The sequence below is a fragment of the Herpailurus yagouaroundi genome, unplaced genomic scaffold (assembly GCF_014898765.1).
Source record: "Herpailurus yagouaroundi ecotype Mexico unplaced genomic scaffold, PumYag 77, whole genome shotgun sequence".
NCBI lineage: Eukaryota > Metazoa > Chordata > Mammalia > Carnivora > Felidae > Herpailurus > Herpailurus yagouaroundi.
In genome coordinates this window covers 84916712-84937527 of record NW_024412388.1, presented here as the reverse complement: position 1 = coordinate 84937527, position 20816 = coordinate 84916712, and the positions used below count along the sequence as shown (strand labels likewise).

Here is a 20816-nt window from a genome sequence, read left to right as displayed (position 1 = left end):
AAACAAGAGAGTCAGTACCTTAGATTCCCTCACCTACCCCAAGCCACCGGGTGACATTTCTTCCCCAGTTTTGCAAAAAAGTGGAAGTTTACTTTCAGAAATGTCTCTGAAAAGGGTGCCAGGCAGAAGGGAGGAAGAGATAGCAAAGAAAAGTCCTACATACGAGATGGGAAGAGAGCCAACTCTCTCCCTCATCTGGCCCTATGAATTCTGGCATCAATGCACAAAATTCCACCCAGTGGTTGGAGGGTTCCTCTCTTAGCTTGCCATTCCAAGAAAAAAGACTAACAGTTGCAGTCCCTGATGAGTGAGCCAGGTCTCTGCATAATCACCCTGCTCTGAAGCCCTTACCGTACATGATGAATATCTACTCCGCTTTTTATTACCTGATGTAGAAACTACGAAATATCTAAATATGCGAAAAGCCTCTGATATGAAAGAAAGATTCACAAACACAAGACAGGAAGCAGTTAGAGAACAAAATGCTTAAAAAAAAATGGATGAAATCATCAGAGATAAGAATGATATCAAATTCATGAATAAAAACAGGAGTTATATTGTTAAAAAATTCAGAAAACAGCAGCAAGACAATAAAAAAGGATGCTCATGAAAATTGAAATATGATAATAGGATAACAACTCAACAGGAAGTTTGAAAGATAGAACTCAAGAACTAAGTTGAATTAAAAGGACAAAAGATGGGAAGGAGAAGGAAGTGTTTTTAAAAATTAAGGGATCCAGGCAGGTAGTGCCTGAATAGAACGAATTCCATAAAATGAAGAGGAAAATGTGCTTTGAACTGAAGTGTTTCCAGGTTGATAGGGCTTTTCCTGCCTCCTCAAAATGAATGGGGGCAGTGGTGGGGTCGGAAGTGCTCCTGCAATTACCATGACATTGCATAATACAGGTTAGCTTCCAGAGAGAATATAAACAGGTAAAATACAACAGAAATCTCAGGAATCAGAATGGCTCCAGATTTCTCAATGGTAACACGGGACACTAAATGACAATCAAATATCTTCCAAATTTTGAGAGGAGAATATCTTCTACCTAGAACTCTAGATAGCCAAACAAATTGTCATTCAAGGATACAAGTAGATTAAAGTCATTTCAGATATAAAAGATTTCAAAAACTGATTTCCCATCCATTTATTCTTTGGAAGCTTCTTTAATTTTCCAAAATTATATGAAGGCATATAACAAGAGGAAATAGGATCTAAAAACAGGAGATTCAACGGAAAAGAGAACTACATGAAATTCTTTGGATGATCATGAAATTATGTTCCACGTTGACAGCTTTGCAGCAGAACTAAAGAACAACCTATACAGACTGGGTCAGGAAGACAGAGTCACCAGGGAGGCAGGGAGATGAACAGGGAAAAAGAATAAGGGAAGAGAGGCAGGAAGGGAGGTGGATAGAGAGAAAGAGACAGGGGAGTGAGCAAAGGAAGGAGGAAAAAAAAGAGAGGGAAGGAAGGAAGGAAGGAAAAAGGGAAGGGAGGGGAGAGGAGAGGGAGGGGGAGAATGGGAGGGAGTGGGGGAAGGAAGGAAGGAAGGAAGGAAGGAAGGAAGGAAGGAAGGGAGGGAGGGAGGGAGGGAGGGAGGGAGGAAGGAAGGGAGGGAGGGAGGGAGGGAGGGAGAGGAAAAGAAGGCAGGTGACAGAGTACCGATACGTTTAAACATGACAGGAAGCATGCCATGTTAGATATTGTAGATGAATTGTGATGGGTGCAAAGAAAGCCAAGATGGAAAGAATGCAAGAGAAGTAGAAAGGAATGGATAGAGAAAATGAATGAATGAAGGAATAATGAATGGTGAACTCTCAAGAAAACAAAAGGTGTACAAGAATTAAAATGTAATCATAGTTCACTCTATGGCCTTGACTTTGAATAAAAATAAATTGTTCTTACTTTTGAATTTAACTAAAAATGGTGATATACTTATGGTCAGAAGAAAAAATATATATACTGTATATGTTTGAGGGGAAGAGACATCGCCTATAAAATAGCTTCAAAAATGCAATTACTATGATGGAAAAAAAGGAAGATGAGCAACTATTCCAGACTGAAGACCAAAGAGACATAATAGCTAAACACAACATGTGATCTTGAACTGGATTCTGTACCAAAGGAGGAGAACCTTTGTTTTTTTCTTTCTGAACTGTTATTGGGACAACTGGAGAAATGTGAAAGGATCTGTGGATGGGAATGTGGTATTGTGTCAGTATGGTTTCCTGATTTGTATATGCATACTGTGATTAAGTAGGAGACTGTCCCTGTTTTTTTAAAAAAAAAATACACACAGATCTATTTAGGAGTAATGAAACAGCAAGTCTCCAATGTACTCAATTTAGCATACAGACAGATAAAGCGAAAGTTGTGAAATGGCAATAATTGGGAAATCTAGGTTCTTTGTTATATTCTTGCAACTTTTCTCCCAGTTTGAAATTATTTCAAAATAAAAAAGTATATTTATAGTTTTTAAAAGTCAAATAATTCTCCAGAGTTTAAAATAAAACAAGACAAATTAAAAATTAAAAAGCAGCTTCGTCTTCTCCAGAATCGTTATTCCCATGTCATGCTTCTCAGAAGCAAAGGCAGAACTCTATTTGCTGTTCTTTTTCCTTGTTACATTTCTTATTTCAAAATAATATACGTGTTGCTTTTTTTTTTCAATTTTGACATTATCAGTAGGTTTCCTACTAAGGAGAATAAAGAGTATTTATTTACTTAATTATGTGAGTATAGACTCACAATTCCTATGTTACTCAATGGGTTGTAATCCATAAATACTATAATTTATTTTGATGTTGTAAGTATCCAAACCTGCCTAGTGGGAGCTCCTTAATGCTGGCACCTCTGTGTTTTTGATATGTCTTCATTATTCAAGAGCACTTTATATAACATAACTTGGCAAAATAAGATGTTTCAGGTTTACCTTATATTTTCCCTGACCCAGTTATAGAATCAGATATTTCTCCAAGGAGCTAGAGGAAACTGGAATTTGGAAACCAAGATATGAATGATAGGAAATGTATGTATCACACACACACACACACACACACACACACACACACAACATGCAGATACACATATGGATGTAGATATATACAGATCGATAGAAATATAAATAGATATTAAATCCTATGAGTTCACACTGATACCTCCAATTACAATTTGACACCATTTGACGTTTCCAGCCTCCCCTCTTCCCATATTTGTAACTCTTCTCCAGCAGAGAGAAGCCTGGCTCCCATTATCCTGAAGATATTTACTTATATGCTCAATCTTCCTACCTGCACCTAATCTCCTATCCAGGCCAGCTGTCTTCTCAGACCTGACCACATAAGCCAAGGCAGCCTATATTCACTCACAACCACACTGGATCCCTAGTCAGCCCCAATCCTACTGGCTACTTCCTTGGACATGCTGGTTGTTTCCTGAGGCATCATTTTTTTTTTTTTAATGTTTATTTATTTTTGAGACAGAGAGAGACAGAGTATGAGCTGGGGGAGGGGCAGGGAGAGAAGGAGACACAGAATCCAAAGCAGGCTCCAGGCTCTGAGCTGTCAGCACAGAGCCTGACACGGGGCTCGAACTCGCAAGCTGTGAGAGCATGACCTGAGCTGAAGTTGGAAGTTTAACCAACTGAGCCACCCAGGTGCCCCATCCTCAGGCATCATTTTTAAAGAAAGGGAAGGGAAGGCTGGATGTTATTTACTTATTTTTTTTTATTTTTTTTTTCAACGTTTATTTATTTTAGGGACAGAGAGAGACAGAGCATGAACGGGGGAGGGGCAGAGAGAGAGGGAGACACAGAATCGGAAACAGGCTCCAGGCTCTGAGCCATAAGGCCAGAGTCCGACGCGGGGCTCGAACTCGCGGACCGCGAGATCGTGACCTGGCTGAAGTCGGACGCTTAACCGACTGTGCCACCCAGGCGCCCCTGGATGTTATTTTTTTTAATAAAAAATTTTAAATGAAACCAAAGGATAATATGCAGTAAATGTTAAATACATCTTTTCATATGTAAAGATAAAACTAACAGTATCAATATGACATCTGAGTTATTTCTTCAGTAGTATATAATGATGTTTCCAACTCTATACTTTTTCTTTTAAATACAACTCTTAGTCTCTAAAATTAAGAATCCAGATTTCAGAATCAAAAATTGTGTCTTTTGTTATGTTTTGAACAGACTAAAGTTAACCAACACACGTAGAGATGAATTCTGCAATCAAGTCCATCAAACTTAGCAACAGAGTTGGCCAGTCCTAGCCGGAAAAACAAAACAAAACAAAACAAAACAAAACTACATTATATTACATTACATTACATTACATTACATTACATTACATTACATTACAAAGGAGGCCAAAAACTAGGTTCTAGTTCTTTCTCTGACACTGACTAACCAGGTAACTTTGAACAATTAATTCAGCCTTTCAAGGTTAAATTGAGGAGATGGAGCTAAAAATCTGCAAAATCTCTCCCACCTCAAAGGCTAAAATAATACAACTTCTAAATCCATTAATATAGGAAATTGTAGCAGATCCTGACATTTTAAGAGAAGGAACTTTCTTGCAGTACTAGGAATGAAAAAAGATTGAAATCATAATATGGACTTATTTTTCCCCTCAAAACAAATCAACTTAAATCCTTTGGAAGCATCAGTTACATCCAGAGCCCTGTTCTCAAGGCTCTTTCCACACAAAAAGTTAGTTATGTGAACTACAATACAGCATTTGGTTAACCCCTCAATGCAATAATACAGGAGATATTAGGGTAAGACACACCAGGTGAAGAGATAAGAACAACAGTTGCTCAAATTAAGAACGTTCAGATTAGGGGCACTTGGGTGGCTCAGCTGGTTAAGCGTTGGACTTTGGCTCAGGTCACAATCTCACAGTTCATGGGTTCCAGCCCCACATCGGGATCTGTGCTGACAGCTTGGAGCTCAGAGCCTGCTTGGGATTCTGTGTCTCCCTCTCTCTGCCCCTCCTAAGCTTGCGCTCCATTTCTCTCTCCCTCTCTCTCTCTTTCAAAAATAAATACGCATTGAAAAATTTAAAAAAAAAGTTCAGGTTATTGTAATTACAAAATGATTTGTGAAAGGAAAAACATTGAGGTATGACTTAGACCAAGGAATAGAAGACAACTAAGACAATAAGTGGGTTAATCAGACACAGAAAAACATAGAGACAATAAATGTTTTGCAACAAAAGTTTAGCAAAATAAATTATGGTATATCCCTATGATAGGCTACCATAAAGTTTATCCATGTGATAGAATACAATAAAGTGATTAAAAGTAATGTTTTAGAAGTAACTTAGAATACAGTTGCTGGGAAAAGGTTCATAGTATGTTATTAAAAGAAAATAACATAAAATTTGTGTACAGTTAGATTCTTATGTGTATATGTGTTTATGTGTGTGTGACAGAGAGGATAGGAGAAACAGACAGTGAGAGAGAGAGAGAGAGAGAGAGCGCACAAACTTACAAGCTATACCAAAAAAGTTAGCAGAAGTTATTTCAGGTGTTGGAATTGCTGTTGAGGTTAATATTTTTCTATGAGTTTCTATATTTCCAAATATTCTAAAATAAACATATGTGGAGAAAGATATTAAAATTGCTAGTGTCAACACTGCAAAATATGTTCAAAGACAGTAGGAACTACTGGAATAAGTTAAAACAGTTGCCTATGGCCATTGGGCAAAAAAAACTCGGATTATATTTGACTTCTTAACTCATCAATGCTGCATAATTAAATAGGAAATTTAAAATGTCTGGGATCACATTGGGCTTATCAAAATAAATTACGGAATGCTAACACAATGGAACACTAAACAGCCATTAAAAACATAATTTAGAGGTTCCAAATAAATGTGCCATCAGCATGCACAAAACTCTCTATATACAGTATATATCGAATACAGTATAGCCACTTCATTACTTAAGTACACGCTTTTGCAATCCAAAGAGGATTTTCGCTCACATGGAAAAAGGGGAAAATAGTGTTCAGTAACTGTTCTGCAGCAAGCCCTCATGGAGGTAGTGTACATCCCAAGCAGTGAGGGTGGCGCCACCAAGCTCCTTCCCCAGGAACTACACTCAGCATTGTGGCGTCAAACTCCATGACTTGAACTGTGCCTATGTGCATCTGTGCTTTATCCCAACTTATTTTGTGCATCCCTTAGCAAAATGTATCCTAAGCTTTCGGAAAAGCCTAAGAGAGGTTGTTTTTTGGGTCTTGGAATGCTCAAAAACTTTCTCCATAATAGATTAATGGAAATTGCTCCTTTGCTTTATATCATTTTCACTTACAAAAGGTTTCACAAGAATGCTCTACTTTGAGATAGTGGGGTGTGGGGGTGGGGGTAAAGGCTGTAGTAGCTTTTAAAGCTGACAAATTTTAATTTGATGAGCAAACGTACTTTAAATTTCCCTGACACTGCACACAACTGTGTGCTTTGGTATTCTTTGTAATCACCCTCTTAACTCACCACAACCCATTTCTTATACCTACTACATAATTTAGCATTCTATTTCTTTCTGCTTAAAATGTATCCTTTTGTAGAGTGGGAAAGATCTGCATGAATTTCCAAAGGCTCACAATTCCAGTGAGCATAGTGTGGTGTCAAAAATATGCTTCAATATCGAGCAGAGGAAGAAAATTACAGGCTGAAATTTAGCAACATCCAAGATTTCAGTAGAAGGATTTAAATTACTATGAATCACTCAAGAACATTCTTAAAACCTCAATAAAACTGACTATCCGAAGAGTTTTATATTCACTTCAAAAAAAAAGTTAAGAAAATATAATGACAATACTTAAAAGATTTACATTTGGACAGGAATAAGAGAAGAAAATAAGTGTTTGAGAAGATCCAAAGAAGCAATTAACCAAAAAAGCCCTCCATTTAACCTTTTGTAGTGGATGCTTTTCAGGGGAAATGGATCATTAAAATTTGTTCTTTATAAACAAAGGTCTCGCCCCCACAATAATGTGGGCTCCTTTCTCCTGTTAGCTATCTCTTTCTCTCTCCCCACCCCCACCCCCAAACTTTATTTGTACATTCATTTATTCTTAGCATTTAGATAGATGTCCATTATCTTATGATGTTTTGGACAATGAAAGTACATAATTTCATTTTCTTTCCTCAAGAGATAAAAGCAGAAGGGAACTTATCTGTGTGATAATTCTCTACTTCTTAAATTTTTTTTTCAACGTTTATTTATTTATTTTTGGGACAGAGAGAGACAGAGCATGAACGGGGGAGGGGCAGAGAGAGAGGGAGACACAGAATCGGAAACAGGCTCCAGGCTCCGAGCCATCAGCCCAGAGCCCGATGCGGGGCTCGAACTCACGGACCGCGAGATCGTGACCTGGCTGAAGTCGGACGCTTAACCGACTGCGCCACCCAGGCGCCCCTCTACTTCTTAAGTAACATTGAATATCTTTCTTACAGCTAGCATAGTGAAAACACACACGTGCATGCACACATACCCCAAAAATCTTGGGATGATTTCAGGGTGAGATGTGAACATGTATAATAGTGAAGCCAAATTATTGCAAGAAGTCACTGTCTTTTACCCGTACTCCAAACCAACACATCCATCTAAAGAGAAACCACTTAAATGACTTTACTGAAATAAACAGACATTAGTTAGAATTGTGTTAACATGATACTGAAATGTATTGACACAATCACTTACCAACTAAGTATAAGTTTTCCTTGTTGTTACTTTTTTTTTTTTTGAAGTTTATTTATTTTTCAGAGAAAGAGAGAGAGAGTGTGAGTGCATGCCCATGAGTGGGGGAAGGGGCATAGAGAGGAAAGAGAGAATCCCAAGCAGGTTCTGCACTGCCAGCAAAGAGCCCGATGGGGTTTCCAACCCACGAACTGTGAGATCATGAGCTGAAACCAAGATATGGATGCTTAACTCACTGGGCCACCCAGGCACCCCTACTTTTGGTTTATTATAAGCATTGGTTATAGGTCAAATTGTGTCCTTCCAAAATTGACCTAACACCCCATACCTCAGAATGTGACCTTATTTGGAGACAGGGTCTTCATAGGGGATATCAAGTCAAAATGTGGTCATTGGGGTGGGTCCTGATGCAATATAACCAGTGTCTTTATAAGAAGGACAAATTTGGACACAGAGACATGTACAGAGGGAAGACAATGTTAAGGAACACAAGGAGAAGACAGCCATCTACAAGTCAGGTTGAGAGGCCTGGAACAGATCCTTCCCTCATCGCCCTCAGAAGGAACCAACCCCCTTGACACCTTGATTCCAGACTTCTAGGATCCAGAACTGTGAAAAAAATAAACGTCTCTTATTTCAGATACCTAATCTATGTACTCTGTTATGGCAGCCTAGCAAACTGACAGCATTTCTATACATAGAGTCGTACACAATAAAGATCTAAGGAAGGAAGCAAGGGTAGAAAAGAAGGAAGGAGTGATGATTACAGTAGTTCATCCTTGCTCCATTCACTCATTTTTTTACAGGTTAACAAGCAACTCCAATAATTTCTGAGAAACGTTTTTGCCTCTCTCCTTTAATGCTCTCAGGTGGTTTCAAAGTTCTACTACTGAAATAAATAAAATATATAGCTGAAATTTAAAATAAACAATGGCTTGCCAATATTTGAATACTCAGGAGATAAATACTAAAGAAACAGGTTAAAAGGTTAGATATGACCTTCCTAAGAGTTGTCCTTCCTATCTCTCAGTAAAAGGCTACTTGGGAACATCTCATAAATATAACATGAATTACTCTGATAATACTAAATCCTATCCACCATCTGTGCACAAACAGCTATTTTCTTTTTACAAGTAGAGGGAAAAAAAATCAATGTGAGAAGTGTGATAAATCAGAATCATGGCATGAAAAGGCCATGCAAATAAAATTTGCTGATGCGCAAGAAACACGCACACCAAGAGACATCTGGTAAAAAAGCAACTTAAAGTGGAAGGAGTTTGAGAAACTGTGTTATGAGGGACACTCATCCTGATGGGCCTAAATTTAGACTTACCAGCTGTGTTTTGGTTTACAGCTCCTTCCAATCTGCCTGCTTATAATAATAATAAAAAATCAGAAAGGCCTTCTGTGGAACACTGTTGAAAATGTGATTGGGGGAAAAGCCAGCCTGTGTCGTGTTCTATAAAGGGGCATACAACACTCTAATCTTGTTTGACATAATTTCCAGGGCTATGTAGTATATATACCCTTGTATGCATATACCATAATTTATTTATCCATTTTTCTGTTTCTAGCATTTCTATTTTCTAACAGTGTTGCCTTGAACGTACTTGGACTTCCTCAGGTTTTGTGCACTACAAAGCTATATTCTAACCATAGAAATTTTTCAAATCATTTTATTTGACATAACAAATGATGTTATTTGTTATCAGTCCACCTCCCCCAAAATGTAGTGTACTTAAAAAAAGAGTTTCTAGTAAGTCAGAGAGGTCATAGCTCACCTTAGATCATAGAAGATTAAGGAGAGGATTAAAAAATATGAATCAATGTGTTATACACATCACTTGCTTGAAAGTTTTATACAAATTATCTTATGTAAACCTTACCACAACCCTTTAGAGTATGTTCCATTACTCAGCTCCTCCCCCCCGCACCTATTTTTAACCAGATAGCAATAATTATGATTTGTAATTTTACAATGGTGAGAAAGGAATACATGTTTAGTAGAAACCATACTTTGGTGTTGAATTTTGATCTTTTATTGGGCTAGTGATATGTGTGCAGTATGATACTCTCAGGTTGCTGGACAGCAGCGTCCCAGTTAGCCATATCATCACAAAGGTAAATAGTCAATATACTTACAACCATGCTGTACCCATACAACCAATCTGTTTTTCACTTTCAGGACAGTATTCAACAAATTCATTATCTCAGGTCAATGAGATATTCACCACTTTATTATAAAATAGGCTTTGTGTTAGATGATTTTGCCCAACTGTAGGCTAATGTAAATATTCTGAGCATGTTTAAGGTAAGCTAGGCTAGCTATGATGTTTGGTAGGTTAGGTGTATTAAATACATTTTTAACTTATACTACTTTCAATTTACGATGGGTTTTCCCCATCGTAATGGTGATGAAACACCAATGTAAATGAAGAAGAGCTGTATATACTTTTGCATTCATGAAAATACTCCATAATAAAATTCATTTAAAAAGTTATAAAAGGTGTGTCCAAATAGAATAAGGATATATTCTTTACACTCAGACACACACACACACACACACACACACACACACACAAACTTACTGTCTTTACTCACCTCATAAAGAATACTGCATATATAAGCAAGGACAAATAAATAACACGTAAGATGATAAGGCTGAAAGGCGAGGCTCCCTCACTACTTGTGTCCTCCAAACCACTGGTGTACCTGTATGTGTGCCTTACCAATATGTCATATTACTGCATGCTGAAGCCATTTAAAGCCACTAATGTTAAATCCACAAATGACAAAGGTCTCCTAAACTTGTCTTAAAATAAGTTTGGGGTACTGGATAACATACTAAACACAGTATCAGCCAACTACCTATTATGGATTCAGTGATGACTAAGCAGAAGTGGAGCAAGCCAGGAAAAAGAATTATTCTAACCAGAATTCCTTGAAGAAGTTGAAAATATGTCCTATGGGCAGATAACACTGCAGATTCAACTCAGGAATGTAATAAAAAAAAAAAAGGTACAGCATTATCAATTGACTGTACACTTAATAGGCATGACCAGGACGGATTCTGGCATACACTAAATTAAAACTACTCCCCTACACCAAAGCTCCATCTTTATAAATAGTTTCCAGAGAAAAGGCTGAATTGCCTCGTTACCTAGCCACATCAACAACCTTAAGGGCATTCCTGAAGAGACTTAATCTATGCTTATAATGTATCAAGAAAACCAGTAGACAGTTAAAACACCTGTACCAAGAATATTCTTATCCCCTGAAATAACATGACTAATACTATTTATCATGAATTACTCAAACGGGGAGCTATACACACACAGGCACACTTCAGAGATATTGAGGTTTCAGTTCCAGGCAACCACAATAAAGGGAATATTGCAATAAAGTGAATCAAATGAATTTTGTGGTTCCCAGAGCATATAAAAGCTATGTTTGCACGAAACTGTAGTTTATTAAGTGTGCAATAGCATTATGTCTAGAAAATGTACAGTACATACTTTAATTACAAAACCCTTCCTTGCTAAAAAATGTTAACCATCATCAGAGCTTTTAGTGAATTATAATCTTTTTGCTGGTGGAGAGCCTTGCCTTGATGTTGATGGCTGCTGACCTATCAGGGTGATGGCTGCTGACCTATCAGGGTGGCTGCTGAAGGTTGGGGTGGCTGCAGCAATTTCATAAAATAAGACAACAGTGAAGTTTGCCTCATCAATTGGATCTTCCTTTCATGAACGATTTCTTCTTAGCATGGGATGCTGTTTGATAGCATTTTACCCACAGTAGAACTTCTTTTGAAATGGGAGTCAGTCTTCTCAAACCCTGCTGCTGCTTTATTTACTAAGTTGAGTCATATCCTGAATACTTTGCTATCATTTCAACAATCTTCGCAGCATCTTCAGCAGGAGTAGTTTCCATCTCAAGAAACCACTTTCTTTGCTCTTCCATAAGCAGCAGCTCCTCATCTGTGAAAGTTTTATCATGAGATTGCAGCCATTCAGTCACATATTCAGGCTTCACTTCTAGTTCTCTTGCTATTTCCACCACACCTGCAGTTACTTCCTCCACTGAAGTCTCGAGCCCCTCCCAGTCATCCAGGAGGGCTGGAATCTGCTTCTTCCAAACTCCTGCTCATGTTGATATCATGACCTCTTCCCGTGAATACAAGTGTTCTTAATGGCATCTAGAATGGTGAATCCTTCCCAGAAGGTTTTCAATTTACTTTGCCATCAGATCCATCAGAAAAACCACTATGGCAGCTATGGCCTTATGAATCATATTTCTTAAATGGTAAGACTTAGGAGTTGAAATTACTCCTTGATCCATGGGCTGCGGAATGGATGTTGTGTTAACAGGCGTGAAAATATTAATCTCATTGTCCATCTCCATCAGAGATCTTGGGTGACCAGGTGCATTGTCAATGAGCAGCGATATTTTGAAAAGACTCTTTTTTTTTTTTTTTTCCTGAGCAGGAGGTCTCAACAGTGGACTTAAAATATTCTGTAAACCAGGTTGTAAACAGATGTGCTATCATCCAGGCCTTATTGTTCCATTTATCGAGCACAGAGTAGATTTATAATTCTTAAGGGCTCTAGGATTTTCAGAATAGTCAATGAGCACTGGCTTCAACTTAAAGTCACCAGCAGCAGTAGCCCCTAACAAGACAGTCAGCCTGTCTTTTGAAGCTATAAAGCCTGGCATTGACTTCTCCCGTCTATAGCTATGAAAGTTGTACATGGCATCTTCTTCCAATAGAAACTTGTTTGTTCTACATTGAAAATATGTTGTTTAATACAGCCACCTTCATTAATTATCTTTACTAGACTTTCTGGATACTTTGCTGCAGCTTCTACATCAGCACTTGTTGCTTCACCTTGACTTTGATGTTATGGAGATGGGTTATTTCCTTAAACCTCATGAACTTATCTCTGCTGGCTTCAAACTTTTCTTCTGTAGCTTCCTCATCTCTCTCAGTCTTCACAGAGTTGAAGAGCGTTAAAGCTTTGCTCTGGATTAGGATTTGGCTTAAGGAAATATTGTGGTTGGTTTGATCTTCTGTCCAGACCACTGAAACTTTCTCCATATGAGTAATAAAGATGTTTCATTTTCTTATCATTAGTGTGATCACTGGAGCAGCACTTTTAATTTCCTCCAAGAACTTTTCCTTTGCATTCACAACTTGGCTATTTGGTGCAAGAGGCAAAGCTTTTGGAATATCTCGACTTTCAACATGCCTTCCTCACTAAGCTTAATCATTTCTAGCTTTTCATTTAAAGCTCCTTTCACTTGAACATTTAGAGGCTACTGTAGGGTTATTAATTGGCCTAATTTCAATATTGTTGTGCCTCAGGAAATAGGGAAGCTCAAGGAGAGGGGACAGCAACAGGGTAATGACTCGTCAGTGGAGGAGCCAGAACACACACAACATTTATGTATTAAGTTTGCCGTCTCATACGGTGGCAGTTTGTGGCACCCCACAAAAAATGACAATAACAACATCAAACATCACTGATCACAGTCACCATTAACAAATATAATAATAGCTAAAAACTGAAATGTTGCAAGAATTTCCAAAATGTGACACAGAGACACAAAGTGAGCAAATACCGTTGGGAAATGGTGCCAACAGACTTGCTCGACACAGGGTTACCACAAACCTTCAATCTGTAAAAAATGCCATATTTGCAAAGCCTGCAGTAAAGGAAAGAGCAATAAAATGAGTAAGCCTGTAATAAAGCATTTAAAAGACAATACCAGGGGCGCCTGGGTGGCTCAGTCGGTTGAGCGTCTGACTTCGCCTCAGGTCATGATCTCACAGTCTTTGAGTTCGAGCGCCGCATCGGGCTCTGTGCTAATAGCTCGGAGCCTGGAACCTGCTTCAGATTCTGTGTCTCCCTCTCTCTCTGGCCCTCCCCTGCTCATGCTCTGTCTCTCTCTGTCTCAAAAATAAATAAAAACATTAAGAAAAAAAGAATTAAAAAAAAAAAAAGACAATACCAGAATTCCAGTAGCACTCTCAATAGTAACTAAAAAATGTACAGGAACAAATACGTGTGTGAGTCTCTGAAGATCTCATTACAAGTGCAAAATAGATGCTTATAAAACTTAAAAACATTAATCTTATATTTATATACCATAATAGCAAATACTGAAATTTTCTAAATAGCAAATACAGGACAGCGACTGTGCCTTTGCACCATATACTTACTCTATTTCATTTCATCATCTCAATAACATAATGGAAGTCAGTGCAATTATCATCATCTGCATTTTATAAATCATAAGTTTATCAACCACAAGGGATGATAATAAATCGCTGATCTCAACTGGCAGAGCCAAGGCTCAACCATCACTTCCAGCACATGTGCGCACACAAAAAGCACCCGGTATAGCAGCTTTACTTCATTCTACAAATGTTCACTGAATGTCAAGCATGTGTCAGGCACTGGATTGGGGCTGTAACAGCAGCCAAGACTGGCATGCTTCTGAGGCTCTTATGAAGTTTACACTTTAGTTAAGTGGGAGGGTTGGAGATAATAAGTAAAGATAGAGAAAAAACAAGAAAATCCAGATATGAGTAGGTATTGATAAACAAGGGAGTAAATTCCCCAAAAAAAGTAGGGTGGGTTGCTGGGGTTAAGGAGTTAAAGGCAGGGAGCAAGGGGGATGCTCTTGACAGAGCTATAAGGGAAAGTGTCTTTAAGGAGGTAATGTTGAAAAGGAGCCAATCATGAAAAACACTGAGGGAAACGGATTCTGGTCTGGAAAACCAATGAAGTCTATGACAGGAAAGAACTCAGAATGCGGGAGGACCAGAAAGGTGGCAAATGGCTGCAACAAAGCAAATAGCTTTGAAGGTATAAACAACAAAACTCATTTTAACATGAACTGCCTCAGAATTATTAAGTATTCACATCCTCATTCTACAGGTCTTGAAAAACAGGATGGGAGAACTCCACGATAAATGAATGTTCCACATTCATTGTCCAAAGCAAGAAATCTGTTGTATAACTAGAGGTTTTTAAGGATCCATATGGGCTTGAGACTATCATAAGCATTAGCTGATTGGACTAATGACTGGATAATTTCTTACCTAGTGGACAATTTTCTTTTTTGTATTTAATACCTATAGAAAAAAATGGTTTTACTTATTCAGAGAGGTCCAACATGCCATTTGCCTATAACTTTGTCACAAGACCATTGTGGGAGATGATATGATTGTTCCCAGTGACCCTCTGTCTTCCTATGAGAAGATTATATCTCCTAGTCAACTGCCAGGTGACTTTCAGCACCTCCTATGGAAGGATTAGTTTCCCACTGCAATGGATTTGATCAGTGACTTATTTGGATAATGGCATATATCTGGGCAGATTTGAAAGCCATTGCCTATTTCCACCAGCACTCATATTCTTTTCCCTCTGCCAGAGGAATGTCATGTCCCAGTTAGGAGTCTCTCCTTCAGTCTTGATCCCTAAATGAAGAAGACGTGTAACAGACTCAAAACTTGGAACAGACTCACAGTTCAGTTACAGTTGACAGGTTTACGAGAAAGAAATAAGCTTTTACTATAAGCAAGCCACAAGATCTGTGGCCTGTACTACAGCATAACTAGTGAAAGTTGATGAAAATAATCATTCAGTGTTCAATTAAATATATAAAAATGCATTTATGTATGTATGCATATATGTATGTATGTACATACACACGCTTAACTTTCTCAGAATTAGTACCAAAGAACAAATTAGGGATTTTTCCCCCCAATTTTGAAGATTCCTATACCAAGAGTTTGCCATTTGCTTTTGATCACACATAATAAGGCTTTCAATATTAAGTAGAATTTCTCTTTCTAATGTTTTATTGTAAATGATTAACCTTTTTCATTTTTTTAAATGTTTACTTTATTTTTGAGACAGAGAGAGACAGAGTGTGAGTGGGGGAGGGGGAGAGAGAGAGGGAGACACAGAATCTGAAGCAGGCTCCAGGCTCCAAGCCATCAGCACAGAGCCTGACGTGGGACTTGAACTCACCAACTGTGAGATCATGACCTGAGCCGAAGTCAGATGCTCAACTGACTGAGCCACCCAGGCACCCCTAACCTTTTTCATTTTAAAATAGAAATTTTATTTCTTCTACCAAAAAATTAAAGCCATGACTAAAAAATAATAAAATTACAAGAAAATGAACCTAAAAGTATTATGCTAAATGAAAGAGAACAGAGACAAAAGACCACATATTGCCTGATTCAATTTATATGAAATTTCCTGAAAAGACAAATCTCTAGAGACAGAAAATAGTAGATTAGTGCTTGTCTATGACTGGGAGTAAAAACAGAGATTAATTGTAAATGATGTGATGGATTTGGTGGTGGGGGGAATATAAAAGTGGTCTAAAACCGGTTTGCAGTGATGATTGTACAACTCATTAAATTTAATTAAAAAAAATCATTCACCTCTGGATGAAGTTTATAGTATATAAATTATACCTCACTGAAGTTAGTTTAAAAACAATCACAAAGAGTATGCTATACCAAAGCATTTCTCAAAGTAAAACAAACATATGTGTGTGTATATATATATACATATATATATACACAAATACACACTTGTATATATATATATATAATTATACATACATATGTGCATTATATATAAATATATAATTATTTCAGTTTTGATTTTTTTTTTTAACATTTATTTATTTTTTTGGGACAGAGAGAGACAGAGCATGAACGGGGGAGGGGCAGAGAGAGAGGGAGACACAGAATCAGAAACAGGCTCCAGGCTCTGAGACATCAGCCCAGAGCCCGACGCGGGGCTCGAACTCACAGACTGCGAGATCGTGACCTGGCTGAAGTCGGACACTTAACCGACTGCGCCACCCAGGCGCCCCATTACTGATTTTTTTATATCAGTATTTGCTAATAAATTTGATTTCCTGACTCTATCCTTTTTTATTAGCACTATAGGTATCAACATTGTGTTATCCAGCATGACTGGTATATGCAGTTCCAGAGCTACTACAATATTCCATTTAAATCAGAAAATCTTTCAAGCATATAAATTTTCACTTGTTTATTGAGAAAACTTTAACATGCATTCCTAAAGAGAGTAACTGTAAAAGTTTATTTTAACTTCACAATTAGTCTTATTACAGCCTCTTCTGTCCTCTTTGGAAAGTGTGGGATACAAATAAATACAAGAATAAAATAAATTTTGAACACTACAACCGAGAGCTATTGAATCTGGTTTTTTTGATCACACTCATTTGTAAAACTGAGGCAGGTTATCAGTGCAGAGTTATATTAGAATATCCTCTCAGAACCTCAAGGATACAGAAATAAAATTCCACCTTTAAAACTCAATACAGTAGGGGCGCCAGGCTGGCTCAGCTGGAAAGGCATGGGACTCCTGATCTCAGGGTCATGATCGAGCCCCACATTAGGTGTAGAGATTACTAAAAAAGTATAAAAACCTTTAAAAATAGAACTCAATAAAGTATACTTTTTAGAGTATATTCCATTCAAATCTGGAGACTTTTGAAATCATTTTCCAAAAATATTTTTAATAATACTCCCCATTGTCACGGACCAATAAATAAATAAATACTGTTGTCTGCATAAAAACCTTTGCTAAAGGTTCCCATGGATTTTTATCTTTTGGCTATACAACATCCAGTCCCTTTTCCAAATATAACATTGACTATAGTTTCTGCTGGTGCCTATCCCTTTCTGCACCTGCATTTCCAGCCTTCAAATCTACTCTGTGAGCCAGCTAATATTCACCATTTCATTCCTTTCCTGCCATAATTAGTTTCCATTGCTTGCAACTGAGCTTCCTGATTGAGATAGGTGCTACTGGCTTTATTTTATTTTATTTTTTTTAATTTTTTTTTCAACGTTTATTTATTTTTGGGACAGAGAGAAACAGAGCATGAACGGGGGAGGGGCAGAGAGAGAGGGAGACACAGAATCGGAAACAGGCTCCAGGCTCCAAGCCATCAGCCCAGAGCCCGACGCGGGGCTCGAACTCACAGACCGCGAGATCGTGACCTGGCTGAAGTCGGACGCTTAACCGACTGCGCCACCCAGGCGCCCCAGGTGCTACTGGCTTTAAAAAAATATATATTTTTCCAGGTAAAAGAAGGTTCCTAAATGATTCCCTTGGGTTTTTGGTTTTGTTTGCTTTGTGTTTATTTCTTCTAATACAATCTAAACAGGATATTTAGTCCAGGAGTGACTCTTAACATAGCTCTGTGTCATCCAGCAATAATATTTACTGACCATTTATTAAGACCAATTTTTTTAATTCTATTTGGTTTAGTATCCTGATAGGAAAGACCAACACAATACAAACTGAATTTACTGAAAACAGATCATTGGCAAATTACTGTAATAACTGGGTCTATACACAGGGGAAAAAAAGTCACAGGCCATATCATTCATTAACATATTTATCCCATAAATATTTAAAGTTCTTATTCCCTTACCATCAAGAATTGTAATCTATTGGAGACAAGCAATCAAAATTTTACAGATAAGAAATAAATACCTCTTCATAAGACAATGTAGTATTACGAGATTGAAAACAGTATTATGGGAAGCACACAGTGAAGAAATTAATTCTAGCTGAAGAATGAAGAAACTCTTAGGTAAGAGATAACTTCACAGTAGGCCATAAAAAACACAAAGGAATTTGTGAAACAAAGTGAAACAACCTACATCAGTGCTTCTAGATCAGTACTTTTCAAATTGTAAGGTGCAAACAAATCACTGGGGAGTCCTGGAAACCTATAGATTGATTCATTTGGCCTGGAAAGTGGTGGGTTCTGTGACTGCATTTCTAAGGAGCGCCCAGGTGATGTGATAGATTCATAGACTCTTGAGTAGTAAGGCTGTAGAGGACACAATCTGGAGGCAGGAGAGCCAGCGTGCAGCCTGATCAAGCCCCTCGAGTGGCAAAATGTGTGCTCAGGAAACATCAGCATACTTGTGAGCATGTGGGATAGACTAGAGGCAGAAGATGAGAAGACTCAGACTTTATGAAACTACCTCAGCAGTTCTCAGAAGTAGCTGTAGAACAACTCTGCTTGTAGCAGTGGGAACAGAAAGAAGGCACTGATTCCAGAGATAGCAAGAAGATAAAACTGATGGGGACTTTTTACATATGTCGGGACATGGAGAATGAATGAAAGGGTAAGTAGAAGGTAATGCTAAGTATTTTATCTGGGCTATTTATGAAATTGTCACATCACTAGCAGAGAATTAAATGGAAACAATAACCAATGTGGGAAGAGAGATATAAAAACTAGGTAGTGACAGAACATAGTTTGATTTGGGAATTAGGTTGAAGAGAGGAGTAGGATCATCTAATTAAGACTTTCCACTGCTCTTGCCATTGAATTTAGTAAGTTAAAATTCCATTTGTAACAGCCTCTTAATAGTGGAAAGTGATGGTCCGATTGTCACACCCTCCTCTCCTCTGGGACAGTTAGTCATCCAGCTTGTGCTAAAACTTTTTAGTGGCAGAATTCATGACCATGCTGAGTAATCCCTTTTCATTTTGGAAACTTCAATTAGAAAATCCTTCTATTGGAGTGCCGAGGTGGCTCAGTTGGATAAGCATCCAACTTCGGCTCAGGTCATAATCTCAAGGTTCTGGAGTTTGAACCCTGCATTAGGCTCTCTGCTGTCTGTGCAGAGCCTACTTGGGATTCTCTCTCTCCCCCCCCCTCTCTGCCCCTCCCCTACTTGCTCGCTCGCACTCTCTCTCTCACAAAATAATAAACATTAAAAAAAGAAAATTCATCCATAAATGAACCTAAAACTTGTCTCCTCATATTTTTGACCTAGCAGTTCTAGTTTCACCCTTCAAAACTACAATCATCTAACCAACCTAGATCATAACAACTCTTCAGAAAGACTTAACCAAAGTCTTTTCCAAGCTAAACTACTTTTTGTTCTTCCTTAGCCTTTCTTCATATATCAAAACACAGCCTCAGTGAAACCCCTTTGTTTATTCTCCTTCACAATGGCACATGTGTGTCAAGACTTGCTGGGGCAGCCTTCCCCAATGCTCATGCTAGTGTAAGACAGTGTAGATGGATCCAAGCCCTCTGTCTGCTAACAGCCCAAACAAGATCTCAGGCTCAGTCTCAATACAGCATTCCAAAGAATCAATAACAGGGCACTGGCATCTGGATGAGATAATATATCCCTCTGCCAATTTCTGATAGAGACATTGATTTCCCTTTAAAATACAGAGAATGGAATGAAACTTCGGAAGTGGCATGGACAATTCAGATTACAGACTACAACTAATACTCCCTACGACCTTGAAAATATGGTGTCTGTTTAGATTCAATATCATGTCATTTGTGTAAACTGATCTTTCTTTCAGTCACTGAAAACCACTAGGAAGGTTTGTACCTAAAATGATCCCATTCAAGGTCTCCCTAAACTTACTCCGAAATGTATTTATTTATTTACATTCTATTGCTGACCATATATGCTTACACATAAGGAGAATTTGAGGATTTTTTTAATGTTTATTTATTTTTGAGAGAGAGAGAGAAAGAGAGAGAGAGAGAGTGGGAGAAGGAGTATGAGTGGGGAAGGGGCAGAAAGAGAGGGAGACACAGAATCTGAAGCAGGCTCCAGGCTCTGAGCTGTCAGCACAGAGTCCAACACGGGGCTTGAACTCATGAGCCATGAGATCACGACCTGAGTCAAAGTTGGATGTTTAAATGACTGAGCAACCCAGGCTCCCCAGAACTTGAGGATTTTTTAGCTCCTTTCTACTTCAGTCACCATTCTTCCTCCTCTGGGAGGAATATAAGAGTACTTAACACGTAAGAAGGCTATGATGGTAGATGGTGGAACCTGTAGCGGTAGGAATAAATGTCCTAGATCGGTGCTACTTTCCTTTGCTTTATGAGTTCCTCTTTTTTTAACCATCAAAATGGTAAGACCCACTGAGGCAGGATCAGGATGTAGGCCAGGGAAAGGAGAATACATGACCTGACTGCTATAATCCTACATTCTAGATTTTAAGTGAGTTAGACAGTTGAGAATGCACACACACATATACACACA

At 38.2% G+C, this 20816-nt stretch overlaps 1 protein-coding gene across 5 annotated transcripts in view; it reads right to left on the bottom strand.

Annotated features, from left to right (window-relative positions):
- Window positions 1–20816, bottom strand: part of SNX7 (sorting nexin 7) — a 224784-nt gene that overhangs the window by 131861 nt on the left and 72107 nt on the right. The gene's annotated exons all lie outside the window — the stretch shown is intronic.